This window comes from Passer domesticus, chromosome 6 (genome assembly GCF_036417665.1).
Source record: "Passer domesticus isolate bPasDom1 chromosome 6, bPasDom1.hap1, whole genome shotgun sequence".
NCBI classification, from domain to species: domain Eukaryota; kingdom Metazoa; phylum Chordata; class Aves; order Passeriformes; family Passeridae; genus Passer; species Passer domesticus.
Window position 1 is genome coordinate 40,577,542 of NC_087479.1, and position 15,208 is coordinate 40,592,749.

Consider the following 15,208-nt stretch of genomic DNA (forward strand, 5'->3'; position numbering starts at 1 on the left):
ACAGCAGAACAGCTTTTGATAATATGCCAAGTACTGACTGGAGCTGGTTGGAATTTTTCATTCAAAGTTGTTTTTAGCCTGGTTTACTAAGGAAACAAGGATTAAGAAACACAGTTATCCTTTTGTCCATTTACCATCCCAGCAAAATTTTGATTCTGCTGGCCAAATTGAAGAGGGGGTTTTGTCCCCACACTATGCAGCTTATGGAAGTTCAGGAAAAAAAAATCAGTGCCTGGGTGTAGGAGAGAAACCCTGCCAAGTGCATCTATCCTGTGCTGAATAAAATTGCAGTGTGAGCTTGGGACTTGGGAGATACTAGAGACTCCATGGGAGAGAACACTGTTATAAATGCTCCCACCATGAGAAGACCTTTGAAAGCTACTTATCTGTTATCACACATCAGAGAACCTTGTCAATTTTGAGAGAACTGCAGAAAGCCAGGCATCACTAGCCCAATGAGACTATTAGCTTTTTGATTGGATTGTTTTGCAGAGCTGTAATGTTAACTAAAACCAGGTTTTCACTGAACAATGTATTTTTGGCAATATTTTTTTGTATGAGTGATGTTCTACAACTATTAGAGAAGCATGTAGGCATCTTTAGTTGAAAAAACAGAGAAATAGCACAATCAGATCTGAAACTGGGACCTAGACATTCTGGCTTCTATCCCTCCTTGTACTGCCCTTTCTGCCTGTTGGAGACCTACCTGCATTCCTTCACAGCTTAAAGTATTTACAGCTGATTGTTTTTTACACCTACAGTCGTTTTCACAGAACATAAAAGGACATGTGGGTGCTATGGCACTGAGAACCATAGTTCTGGTGAAAATATTGAGAACACAAAATCAGTCCAGTTGGAAACCAACACCACGAATAGGCTGAAAACAATGACAGTTCATTTCAGCTTCCAGCTGGCTTTGCCACCTACAGGTACAATCTAGTCCCAGTGATGCACGCACTTGTGACCCCATCGTTAGTGGTACCCTGGCACACAACCACTTCACGGATACAAGCACTGATGTGCCAAGTCCCAGATGCACTCCAGACCCAGAGCATCAATTTGCTCTGGGCTTGCTGCCATTTTTGTGAATAGCTTCTGTGTTAATCTTTGTACAAAGAACACTGCATCGCTCTAGCCCTAGAGTGTGAAGACTTCCATAACTGTTCCAAAGGAAATGTCAGGATATTCCTGCCACCTCAAGATGAAGTTCATGATATAAAGCAGTCAATACACAGGCTACTGCTGGAGCTGTGTCTGCCTCATGATTCATTTCTAGTCTGTACAGATACTGGCAATTGAACTTTTCTGTCTTCCACTCCTTGATTTTTGTTCCTTCTTCCTGGCCTGGGCAGAGATAGTCCAGTTTATTAATTGCTGCATTGTAACCATTGCCCAAGAAGGCTGGAGGGAGACACAATTCACTTTTTAGGAACAACCCCTCTGTGTTGCAGAGGCTTGTAACATAGACAGAGACTGGACCACTTCTTCAGGTGCCTCAGGCAAAGGGAAGAGCTCCCACTTGATCTGCTTTCCCCTCCTTATTGCTACCTTTACGCTGGGCAGTTTTTTTTCTTTCCTGCAAATCGTTGAACCTCCCCCAAAAAGAAACTTATCCATGTAACAAAAAGAAAACTGCTTCATACATATAATGCTGCCCTTTCTTCCATCAAAATAAAGACGAAACATGAGGAGGATGGGGAGTTTGTCTAGACAATCCCAACCAGGATCTGCCAGGCTGTAGCCACCTCCCTTTCAAGCTTTTGTGTTCTTAACATCTGCCAGTATCAAGCTGCTCTGCATCTCTGACCTATATCCAGTGCCCTTTCCAATCTGAACTCTGCTTAGCAAAAGAGCATTCAAAATACCTGGGGAGGCACACAGTTGGGAACCACATCTAAGAAGAGGATCATCAGACCCCATCCCAAGAGAGGACTACCCTCCCACCCCCAGCAACTGCAGCACCTCCAGCAAAAAGGCAGTGACCAATGGGCAGGCCCAGAGTGCCAGTTGGCAATTTGCTTTGCCAGTGACCTTTAATGCCATGGGCATTAAAGGCAAGGAATACTCACCCATGGAAAGGAGAAAGGGAAAAGAAAGAGAAAGAAAACCTACTTGAGCTACCTGAAAGAAATTTTACATGAGAAGGCTTGAAAGACCTTGTTAATATTATGCAAAAGGTGGGGTGATTGACAACTGAGATGCTCTGAGAGGTTCCCCGAGTGCCAGAAAAGTCATCTCTCAGGAAGGAATCCACTGAGCAGTTCAGTCCTTAGGCCAGCCCCGGAGCACACTCAAAGGGGAGACAGGGAGATCAGAGCTGTTTTGGATGAGCTCATGCCAGTTCTGCTGGCAGTCTCAATTCCTTCCACCTGGAAATTGTGGCCTTACTTATTATTTGTTCAGATTGTCATGTTCCTTTCAGGTGGACGGAGGATCTAGTCCTCAAGCACTCTAGAGTCATTGCTGTGCAGCTTGCAGTAAGAAAAGGAGATGGTCAGGGCCTTTTGAAGGCATGGAAGAGGGAGATTCCTGCCTTTCAGTCGGTGCAGTTAACACCCAAACGCTGCCTCTGTGCACTGCCTGTAGCTCCTGCAGCCTCTGTAGCACAGAGCACTCCGAGCTTTGGAATGATAAGTGAGAATAAATACTGCAGTAATTCACATGCTTCCCTTCCCCCACAGCCTGACCTTAATGGAAACCACATGAGGAACACAGGACATGGGGAAGATCACTGGGAAAGGCAAAGCTACACAAACAATTAGGCACCGAGCTGAGGCATGAGAGCCTGGCAGCCACTTCACACCTCTCTCCTGCCAGGGAGCCCCTCTGGCCCCAGCTTTGCTAAGCACAAAATGCACCTTCTGTCACTGCTCTGAGGTGGGAAGTCAGTGAGGACACAGAAGACCAGAAAGAGAGGCAGAAGAGGCAACTTGGCTCTCCTGCTCTCAATCCTTCCCCTGCTGGAGGGAATCTGCTACCTGCACGTCCCCAATGGAATACTGTTATTACTATTACAAGACTCTCAAGCAGACATTCATTTTCTCGTGACCTAAAAAAACCCAAAACCAAAAACAACAACAAAAAAGACCAGAAGAAAAGAATTTCTTCAAACTTTCCAAAACAATTAAGCTTCAAACAGACACCAAGCCTGAAGCATTTCAGTCAAAAAGCAGATGTTTTAAAAGCTCTGCACATACATCAAAATGGGGAAAAAAATCCTGAAGGAAGTGTGTAACTACCTTTACAAAGCTATCACACTCAAAAGAGAATTAACATCCACAGGAAGAGATAATCCACAGGGTGAAGCTGACTTGCAATGATGAATGATTCTCTCAAGACCATGTATGAAATGACCGAAGCAATGATTGCCTCTCACAGAATTTAGTGGGTCAGCACTGTCCATTGAAGAAAGGCTGCCACCATCTCAAATAGTCTCTAATACACTCTTTTCTTACATTACTCCCACTCAAACAGTTTTCAAGGGAAGGTGATACAAGGAATTACTGTGACCGAGTCACAGTAAGGTAGGGGAAAGCACGTCAGTGGGTGTCTGGGGTGTGTGTATGTCTGCATATGAGCACACATGCCATGTGGCTGCTCTTCCTGCGACTTTTTCATTGCAGTCAGTGGATCACTGGCCTCAAATGACATTCTTGCTGTGTTCTCTCACTCAATAATGTGAAGAAGGTCACACACCTTCTCTGGAATCTCTGATGAATTATGTAGGAAAGACGTGATGTTATTAGTGCTGTACTTGAGTCCTGGGGCTTCAGAGCTCAGTTTCCAGCTTAACCACTGCCCTTGTGTGTGCCACACTGGAAAACAGCTAGACCTCACTTTCCCTTAATCTTTCTTTAACATAGACACAATATCATACATATCAGACACTTAAAAATAATTTTGTCTGCAGTCCTGAGAGCTTTGAAATCCTCAAAATGAAGCAGATGAGAAAGAGGCATTTTTTTCAGTTATTTTGAAGGCTCGCCTGATAAAAGATGATGCCAAAAGAAAGGAATCGGAGTCAGTTTGTAAAAAATATTGTAAGGTGAAGAAAATGTGAATTTTATTAACTGAAACTCATCTATTCAAGTAACCTTGGAACTGAAACCACACTGGAAACAAGAAAGATGATTCTTTATCGATCATGGGATTCATTATAATTTTTCAGTGTATGCATTTGAAAGATGCAATGTCTACAGAAGTGCTCCCTAATGTATAAAATCCACTAGCTGCCACTCTCAATTAAATGTAGTTAATGAGATCTCTGTTCACCCTATAGAGAAGAGGGTTGTGTCTCCATAGTTTACTGAAAATGGAGTTAAAACATGGCTGGGATTTTAATTGGTTATTGTGGATATCACCACGACATGTCTCCTATGGTCTGTCTGGTGTATCTGAGGTTCATAAAATCCAATAAAGCATTTAAACAAAATCCAATAAATGCCTGAGGCTCTGGGCTTTAATACCAGAACATGAAGCAGACGTACACAGAAATGACAATTGACAGGATATCCCTTGCCAATCCATACATAACAAAGGAGAAGCAGCTTCCACAGTTGTATCTCCCTCCCCGAGATGTAACAGGGCATGGCTTTATCCCACATCAAGCAGGTGGAAGAAAAACAATTTATAGCTGTGGTGCACTGATGTGTGCCAGGAGCTGCCAAAGGACAACAGTTCACTTTTTCTTTTGGGGGCTCATGGGACACAAATGGCCTGGAGGAAGGACACAGCTATTGTGATTCTAGCAACTGGAGGCTGACAAGGATGGGTGCTGGCGCTGACAATTAGGACTCTGTTGTCTGCTGAGGTTTTCTGGTCAGAGATTCTTATGGTCTAATTTTAAATGGACAAGTGAAGTTCACCTCACTTGTCTCGGAAGATTTTTACGTAAGACGGCAGAATGGAAGGTAGTCTTGGCTGAAAATCCCCTTCATTTTATGCCTTGGCCCCCAGTCATCCCAAAAAACATACTAACCCCTTCCACTGACCTCTTTCCACAGCTTACTAAAGTTCCCTTCTTTTTGGGAAAGGGGGCAGGAAGAAAGCTCAAGTGGGCAGCCCCTACCTGACTTTCCTTGGAAAACTATTTTTCTCCTGGTCACTAGTTAAGAGGAAACAAAAAACAAAGCAAAATAAACAAACAAACAAAAAGCCAACATTGTAAATTCAGCACTTTGTTTTTCATCTCCAAGGGTCTAAAAACACTCTGGAATTATTGAGCTGAAAATCACAGTTATAATAAAGTGGAAATGATCCCATCAGGCAAGACAGGCCAGCTGTATCATTACCGTTTCTGGGCTGAATCCTCAGAGAGACCATTACCCCATCAGCTGGGCAATTACAAAGTCAGTGACTGCAGTCCCAGCAGTAAGTACCCTTAAACGGGCACTGGCCTGGCAGCCCCAGCAGCAGCCAGCAGAGAGCTGAGCCCAGCAGCTGCAGGGGCCAGGCTGAGGAGTGGATGCCTTGTGGCAATAACCCGAGTGCTGCTGCATGCTGAGCTGTACCAACTTTCACTCACCTGCTTCTCCTGCACATTTCCTATGGACGCTCATATTTGGGGTTGTCCTCAAACACTGCTTTGATCCACATGTGACAGCAGCCCCCGAGCTCTCTCCATAACAAATGTGGTTCTTACAAGGTCTCAAACCTTCTGGCTGTGGCCTGGATATGGTTCCATAGGCTCTAAGTTCCCAGAGAGCAGTACAGACTTGGGACAAAAAAGCTGCCCTGTTGGTTAGCAGCAGCTTTGTTAGCTGATGGTGCTAACCAGCTATGGCAGGAACCACAAGTTACAGGTGGCAGCAGCAGCACATCTCATCCTGCCACAGCTGAAAGGAACTTTCATTGTGATGAGCCCAGCTGGCTCTGCTTACAGCAAAGCCAAGTTTGGTCCTTTCCTTCCAGTGTTTTCCTCTCGTCTTCCTCCTGTTCTCCTTTGCTTCTGCAACAAGTCTTTGCAGTTCTCGTTAGGCCTCATCTGAAAACATTTCTTGCTCTCCAGTTTAAGGGCTGGTTCTGTCCTGCAGTGTGATTCGGCTGCGCTGTGGTAGATTGCACTTTTTGGGATTGCTTTGTTTTCCTTGGCATAGCAGGGGCTGCTGTGCAGCAAGGGGAGGACTGGGGAAAGAGAGCTGCTGATTCATTGCAGCTGTTTAAACAATCCAAGCACCTTATCCTCTCCTTCCCTTCCAAAAGCCCTGCTCAGCATTTCAAGGCCAGCCTGGTATCCTGCTTCGTTTTTCTGCCCATTAATGTTGTGGTAGTAGCAGAGGCATGTTCTTGGGTCATTTTTTAATTCAGCCAGGACCCACCTCCAGGTCCTACAGACGCCAAACCTACAATTCAGGTAACCGTACAGCACCAGCACTCCAGCTCCCCTTAGGCTTCCATGAACACTAATTCAGTGGCTGAATGCAGGATGCATTTTTTGCCACATCCAGGGTGAGTTTGTAGGGATTGTAGGAAGATACCTCTGGAGGGCACACCTTAGCAAAAAGCTCTGGCGTTTCATCACACTGTACCATGAATATTTTCAATTTTCCTTGAAGGAAATTTTGGCAGAATATAGTAATTTAAATTTTTGAAGGGAAGAAAAATGTACTGGCAAGACCAACAGGAGAAGTCATTCTTCTGCAGGTAGTGGAGGTCTGCCAGTTACCAAAGGCTCCATACATTTTCAGCATCAGCTTTTCCTGAGACCAGAGGATGAATATGGCATTTATAGCATGGAGACTCATGGCATTGAATCACAACACAGAAGACTGAGAAGGCAAACAAAAGGACTCAGAGGTTAAACTTGGTATGCATAGGACCTGGGTTCTAGAAACTGCTGGAAGAACAGGGATTTAGATTTATTTACACAAGTTCTGTGGTTTTCTGAGGTGAATTATATGACCTTATGTTTGGAAGATGTTGGGAAGAGCTTAATAACTTTGGGGCATGGACACAGGATTACAGGAATATAAAAAAACATTCTGTCACCTGGACTAGCAACCCACACATGTGAACAACCACCACAGTGGATTTACAGAAACTGCAACCTAGCAGGTGATCAAAGAGACTTTAAATCTGTGATCCTGGTTCTGCTCCTGATTTAAACAATATTGTGCAAATTGCTTCAGTTCTGTGATTTTGTCTTGCCTTTGTCTTACTTAGCTAAAAACCTCTGGGTAAAGCCTGCTTGGATACAACCTGCTATAGCAGCATCACCAACTTCATCAGCACATCCAGACACCTTAGCAATAATGATAATTGAATGTGTTGTGTAAAGATCACACTGATTAGTACATTAGAGAAAAATAGGAGTGACACTTAGCAGGATGCTAGGAAACAAAAGGAGGGAGAGAGAGAAACATCCCTAGCTGAGTGTGGAAAATAAAATGGGATTATCAGGTTGACACAGAGTATTTATGCTTTGCTCACTGAAACATCATCATCTTCACTTTATGCACAGAGACTCGATGGAAACAAAATGCTATCAAGTGAGGCCAAAAGCAAACTTCCTACGTGCGACTGTGGTCTGGGACACACGTTCCCATGTTCTTGGCATCCTTCCTTCCTGCTAATAAGAGGAGGAAAGCATGTGGAAGCTGAGATCTGCATGGGAAACTCGTGTATAGCTTTGGGCACTGGAAGAATGAAGTTATGTGCTGGAACTGATCTCATACATGGGAGACCTCTGGAGAGAAGGCAGAAGCCAGGGAACACTGGGAACATGGTCAGCACTGCTTCTCCCCAAGGACTGGATTTTGTCATGAAAGGACGACTATTTTAGCAAATTGCATGCTTTACTTGTGGATGAGAGGACAGTGGTGTATACTGTTTTAGCTTAGGTACAGAAATATCTTTGACATGGTCTCCATGGTATCCTCATAGTCAACCTGATGACATTTTGTTAGAATAGATAGACAATGAAAAGAAAAACAGAAGGAATGTCTGGGCTCAAAAGGTTGTGCCTGGCTGTCCCTAGGGATCAATATGGGGGACAATGTTTTTTGATGTCAGGTGTTGTCTGTGTTAATAAAATGGACTTTGGGACAGAGTGCACCTCAGCAAGTTCATGGATGGTACCAAATTTCAGTGTTACAGGACAGGGTTATTATTCAATGGCACATTGGCAAGCCAGAAAAATGAATTGAGAGCAACTTATTGGAGTTTCAAGAAAGACAAATTCAAAGTCCTTCAGCTGATACAAGATAATCCCGTGCAAAACCAGCAGTTTAGGTATCTATATTTCAGTCAATGAGCTCTGTCCTGGCCATAGCCAGAGAATTGTTTAACCCAGTCAGGCATTTCCTGACAGCAGACCAGCCTTCTTAGAGGGAGTATGGGAGAGGGAATATGAACTTATTCCTGCCATCAAATGACTGCTGAATTTGCTTTTTTGTTTTGAATATGTGGAATAGCAGTTAGGATCCCATCAGTCCATTTGAATTCAGCATGGGCCTAGATGGATATATGAGAAACATTTTCAAAAAAATCCCATTTTCCCTGGCCTGTGGATTTCTTTTTTTCAGTAAGAGTTCTGAGAAAATAGCATGTTTCTCTAAACAGTAATGGAGCCAGAATGGACACTGAACTACAGCTGTTATCTCAGAATTGGCCACGTATATATATGACACATTAGTATAATAAACAGTTGATGTAAGCCAGAATAGAACCAGGCCCTTAGATATTTATCTAAATTAGCAGAATCACATTACTGTTTTGATAGCAGATGAATCAAAAGAAGTTTCATGTCTTATCACAAGCCTTTCCTCCTTCTTTCCCACTTCTCAAGGAGGCTGTGGGAGAGTGTATGTATCCCACCCCTGTTTCCCACACAATTGCTACCTCACCTGTCTTGCACCAGTTGTCTGGAAAAATATGTGGGTTTTTTGTAAATCAGTAAAAGTTCAGCTGAGAAAGAAATTAAATTGTTTCAGTTTGAACTGGTAGGATCCCACCCCATGTGGATGCAGGCATCTTCAATATAACAAACACTTTAGAATTAAATTGCACACTTAGTTCCATAAGATTGACTTCAATGGGATTGTGCTGACAGAAATAAAACCAGAACTCCTCAGATTTCAATTAAGTAGATAAGTTATTGTCTATGCCTCCCTTCCTGTTACTTTGAGGGAAAAAAAGTCCATTATTAACTCATAAGATGGTCAGACTTGAAATTCTACAGTTGTCAGGTTCTGTAATATAATATATCTCCTGAAAAGACATTGTCAATACTAAATATAGACATTATGTGACTCAGAGGGCTGAGGGAGATCAGTGCACCTGGTATGAGCCCCCTTGGTGCCCAGCTCAAGGTATTGTTTACAGTTGTATTTTGCTCCACACAGTGCATTGTAGAGGAGTGTGTGTGGAGGCTACTCACTGCCAGCAGCTGGCCACAGGAAGCCAGGCCACAGTCATTGGCAAAGACCTGCTGCTATGAATGTCAGACTGCACATCACCAAAACACGCTGTAGACTCACTGGCCTATTTACTTCATTGCAGTGTGTATTCAAATTTAAATGGCGGCTAAAAGCCCAGGGTACTGACCTAATCATCATTCAAGTATTTTTTCTATTCCTTTTATCTTTCTGTATCTGCTGCTCTAAGGCAAGTCCTGCTTGGCTTACTTGGTCTTCTAAGGTGATTCTCCAAAAGGAGAGGGAAAGGCTGTGGATGTTGTCTGCCTGGACTTCAGTAAAGCCTTTGACACCATTTCCCATAGGATTCTCCTGGAGAAATGGGCTGCTTATGGCTTGGATGGGTGCACTGTTCACTGGGTACAAATCTCTTTGGATGGCCAGGCCCACAAGTGGTGGTGCCTGGAGTTACATCCATCTGGTGGCCCAGTCACAGTGGTGCTCCCAGGGCTCAGTGGTGAGAGCAGTCCTGTTTAATGTCTTTATCAACAACCTGGAAAAGGACATTGAGGGTACCCTCAGTTCACAAATCACACCAAATTGTGTGGGAGTGTTGATCGAGGGAGGACAGGAAAGCCCCGCAGAGAGATCAGGGTAGGCTGGATCCACAGACTGAGGCCAACTGTGCAGCTCAACAAGGTGAAGTGTCAGGTCCTGCACTTGGGTCACAACAACCCCACGTGGCACTACAGGCTGGGGGAAGCAGGCTGGAAAGCTGCCCAGCAGAGTAGGACTTAGGAAGGTTGTTCAACAGCAGCTGAACATGAGCCAGCAGTGCCCAGGTGGCCAAGAAGGCCAATGGCATCCTGGCCTGGATCAGCAGCAGTGTGGCCAGCAGGACCAGGGCTGGGATTGTCCCCCTGAACTTGGATTAGATTGGATAGCAAGAAAAATGTCTTCCCTGATGGGTTATTGAGTGTTGGAACAGGCTGTCCAGAAAAGTGGCTGAGTTTCCATCCCTAGAGGCATTTAACAGGTGTGGCCCCAAAGGACATGGTGGATTTAGTGGTGGATTTGGCAGGACTGGGTTGCATTTGGTAGTCTTAGAGGTGTTTTCCAACCTAAGTAAAAAACTGTCTTGCTGTGTAATATGTTTAATTTTATCCCCAGCACCCTCAATACAAGTGAGAAGCACCAAAGAGCAGGGAAAGAGCACACTACCCTGAGACAGGTACAGAGCACACTCCTCAGAGAAAAGTACTTCTGTCTCTTCACAAATCATATAGCAAATAAAGAAGCAAAACAACCCCTACACTGTGTCAGAAATATACTGACATATTATTAAACCTAACACTTCATCCTTCACAGGAAAAGAAAATATTTCGGTTCCTGGTTTTAATCTGCTATAGACCCAACAAAAATTTTGTAAATTCTCTATGCAAAGAAAATCCTATTCATCTGCACTCTCAGAAATGATTAATTCCAAGATCTCAAAATGTTGTTCTGAATGTGTTTTCACAGTATTTCAGTATATGAGAGGAGCTATGACAACTGCTGACATAAAGCTTAATAGAATAATGGAAATACTCTATTACATTTAATCACTAAGGGCACCTGCTACTTAGTACTGATTGAAGCAACTTATCTTAATTTCTAGATCAAGTGTCTTCTCTTAGTGCCTTAATGAAACAGTGTGACATACAAGAAAAATTACTTTGCTTTGCATATTGCCATTTAAATGATTCAGGGGGGAGAAATCAACCCAAACAAATATTTCAGCACTTTCCCTGTTTTGTAAACATGTAATTTTTCATAAAAACCCTTTTACAACAGAAGTGTCTCTCGGGTAACTTCACTCTGTGCACAATATGAGCACATTCTTTGGAATGTCCTATTTCAGTGCTGTTCAAGCCATCTCACGTTGGCTTCAGCAGCATAAGTGTAGGCTCCCTCTAGTCCAAAGTGGGAATGCTCTCACTGCCATGCTGAACCAAGTTGATAATAGCTGATTTAGTTAAGCAGGGTCACGTCTACATATAGTTAAGGCCTTAAAATGAAGGATCTAGCTTGTCAAAAAGCAGGGGAATATCAGTAAGGATGTTAGTAAGCATTACTTCAAAAGCAGAGGCGAGATGACAAGGAGGAACCATGTGGGGGAGGGATCCAAGCACCAGCAGCAAGGAAGGAGAGTAAGGGGAAGTGGAGTGGTGCCAAGAAGGGCAGCAGGAGCTTGCAGGCACCTAATGCAGGTGTGAACCACATGGGAAGCTCTGTGAGCACAACCCAGCTCACCAGGAGTGCCCTTGAGGGTGCAGGAGCTAAACAATTCTCAAAATCAGTGTACATATTACACAGCTTTTCCCTTTCTCTCTTCCTGTGCTGCTTCTCTCCCTTCCAAGACAATTCCTACCAGGGATAGCAGTTGCATTTTTCTCTCAGCTGCTTTGATTTTGGTCCCATTTCCTACTCTGATGTGTCCCCTGAGGGCCACGACTACCCTGCTCTTCCCAACCCCACCCTATTTGTGCCCTTTCCTCTCAAGGCTTAATTTCCCTGACTTTGATCCTTTAATTGGCTATTTCCCGCTCTCAGCCATTAGCCTGCTTCCCTGTGTGCTGGCCAGCATCCCATTATTAATCTGCATTTTGAGAAAAGGGTAAATCATAGGACTGAAATGGCATCCAGGAGCACGCAACTGTGCTGTAAGGGGGCTGAGTAAGCCTGACATCCAGGAACACATATTCCTTAATGAGGAGCATTTGCAGGCACTGCTACCTGAGGCTTTCTAATGAGCACCAATCTTCATCTTGCTTGTCTTAGTCCAGTAGTTTTGCAAGTTCTTGTAGCACCCAAGACTGTGCCATCCACTACAAAACAATGAGGAGAAGTCCTACAAGAAAGATTTTGCGGATAAAGATTGTAGCCACTGGCAGTGTCACAAAACAAAACAACTCAAATACTTCAGTGTACTGTCGGATAAGTAGCTAAGACCAAAATGAAACCCTTATAAACTAATCACAGATGTGCAACAGCTAGTCAGGAAACCATTTCTAGTATATGAGAATCATTGGCATTTCTTGTATTTTAGAGAGGGAGATGCATATGAGTTGGAAGAAACTTCCTGAAATGTTGTAAATCCACCCTCAAGTTCCTTGTCTGCCTTCCAGGTGAATGTCAGGCAGTGCTGGTGCCTTTCTCACCTTTCTGATATGAGCTGCCATTTTAATAAAACTCAGCATATTTGTAAAGTATCTCTCTAGAAAAATTCAATATGTAAAAAATTCCCAGCCACTTCTCAAAACAATTCTTTGGACTTGGAAAAATTTCCTTCATGATTCTGATGTCTTCAACTCACAAAGATGGGTGAGGAGAGAATAAATGAGAGAGCACCATAGTTTCTAAGGCAGCAGCAGGGAAATAAAAAGGTAAGCTGAGATGAAAGGGAAAAGGGAAAGGGAAAAGGGAAAAGGAAAGAACAAGAAGGGACCATGGGATGCAGAGCAGTGTGGAGAGCTCATTCTCCTCCTTTGACAGGCCAAAAGCTAGATCTTTTCCTGAGAAGGATCAGCGCACCTCACAGCTGCTTAGAACATGAGCAGGGGGATGGGAGAGGAAGCATTAAAAATAGCCAAGCAAAAATTGCCAAGCAGAAATTGCACTGTAAACAGGCTCATGGGAATGTGCAAGATGGGATTTGCAGGCACAGCCATGCAAGGTGAAGAAAGAAGTCATATTATGAAAGGTAGGAAAGGCCACTAAAGACAGCTCAGGTGTTGAGTGTGATCTTCTTTCTTCAGAGTTAATTCACACAATTTGGAAAAGAAAAGGAAAATTGCAGTAAAAGAAAATGGCAATAAAAGTTGTTATTTTTATAGGAACAGCTGCCCTGTGGGTGCTTACCCTGAGTTTGGGGTCTCCCTGACCTTCAGTTTCCTGCTGTCCCTCCAGTGCACTTGGGCAGTGACCCAAGAGCAAACCCACAGCACACTTGCCACCAGAAAACTCTTTGCTAAGACACTTCCAACCATTGCAACAAATCTTCTGGACAGTAGATTTCACGGGTCTGCTAACTGTGTATTTCTGTTTGGGACCATGTGAAAGCACAGACTGTTCATCATTCAAGGTTTTGCTTTGCTGTCATGATATCACTGTCTGGGACTGATATTTTTGGTGATGGCCAGAAACAGCAATAACATACTTTTGCTCATGTTTTGATTATACAGGAAGAACTTACATGATTACACTGATTGAAGTTCAGAAAGAGAACTAGTCAAGTCACTTTAAAATAAATTTCTAAGTAAAAACTTAGAAATCGGGTTTTCAAAACTTTATAAAGAAAATAAATACTTGTAGGAAATTCAATAATTACAAATATTTCTAAAAAGCGGGTAAAATCCCCAACTTCCTTTTTTTTTTCCTCTTTTTAGTAAGAAAAAACAAAAGTGAGAGTAAGAGAAAAAACAGACAAAACTTTAAAAAGTGAATATTCAGTTTAACTTTGAAATTGAATTCTCATCTAAAAACAAAACTATTTTAATATTTTAGACAAATGAATGTTTTGTTTATGAAACCACATCTTAGAGGGAAAGAAGTGTGAACAAAACTTTCAAAAATATCTTTGTAGACAAGGTATGAATTTTCAGATAGTGTTGCTATTTCCTATTTTCAATTTAAAAGTCCAGCAGCAGAGATGAAACAATTTTCCTCAGAGAAACACGTAACACTGAAGTGCACAAGGTGAGAATTGTTTAGAGTTGCAGTGATCGACACCAGCTTTCTGATAGTGTTCTAAGACAACTGGTGTCATTCTGTAAAAAGGGCTTTAAGTTGTGTTTATCTGAACTGACAGCAATTAGAAGTACATTTCATCCTTATCTATCGACTCTAAAGCTGATTTAACTGGGCAGAAGACTATTTTCATGGAGGGCTGTTGCCCACTGTTGTACTCAGACCAGCAAATGCAGACTTCACGTGGCCTGAACCACATACAGACATTTGCACCAGCGCAAACTGCATGCAGAATGCTTTTCTATCCAGAATGGCAGCACTTTACATTTTCTTGCACATTTTCAGAAGAAAGGAGTCCACAGGGTCAGGACAACAAGGAATTAAACAGAGTGTCTGCGACAGGGAGAGTGCAATTATTATGAGTTACTACACTGTCAGGATTAACGTGTCTTTTTAACAAAATGTGCAAAGGAATCTCAAGCCATTAAACTGTCTAGCTCCTAGCTATTATATTTGATCCATAAACAGTACCTTCAACAGTACAGTGCCCTCTAGCACTGTAATAAAGTATCAACCATTAGTTAATACTTACCCTCCAAATTGCTACTTAAAAGCCTCTTTAAGTCCTCCCATTCAAAAACCTATCAAAAAAGAACAGTTGATTCTGAAAGGGCTGCAGCCCCATTTAGAATCAGCGTTTGACTGTCTTCAAACTGTTAACTCTTCCTCAGCCCCAGGGGAAGCAATACTATCACTCATATTTTACTGGTTTCTAAATTAATGTTGTGATTAATCTTCCCCTGGAGTTTTCAACAGCTCCTTATAACAATGCAGGTTACTCCCTGAAACAGGAATGGCAGTAACTGAGAAGTGGGAGCAGAGTTTAAGAAACCATGTTTTTGAAATGTGGCTAGGAACAAAGGAACTAGATAAGAAAATAAGTGAAGCAATTGACACCATAATATAGAATTGGGCATTTCTGACAGTAGCAGCTGGAGGTGTAGAACCATAAGAAACTACACTCACATTTGAGTCAGGATGAGCTGAGCTACCTCCTCACCTCCCCTTTTCCAAATGCAACTAAACTGTATGAACTAGGCTTTCCTGAGCATTGGTCAAAAGATCTA

General features: G+C 42.9%; 1 protein-coding gene across 3 annotated transcripts in view; it reads right to left on the reverse strand.

The window, feature by feature from the left end:
• Positions 1 to 15,208, reverse strand: part of TSPAN18 (tetraspanin 18) — a 186,220-nt gene that overhangs the window by 157,342 nt on the left and 13,670 nt on the right. Inside the window, exon 1 of one of the 3 annotated variants that reach the window (XM_064424922.1) lies at positions 5,525 to 5,713. The exons of the other annotated variants lie outside the window; for them this stretch is intronic. The gene's annotated coding sequence lies outside the window, so the exon portion shown is untranslated. Of the gene's footprint in view, positions 1 to 5,524; positions 5,714 to 15,208 lie in introns of those variants that run through there. 3 annotated transcript variants of the gene reach the window in all.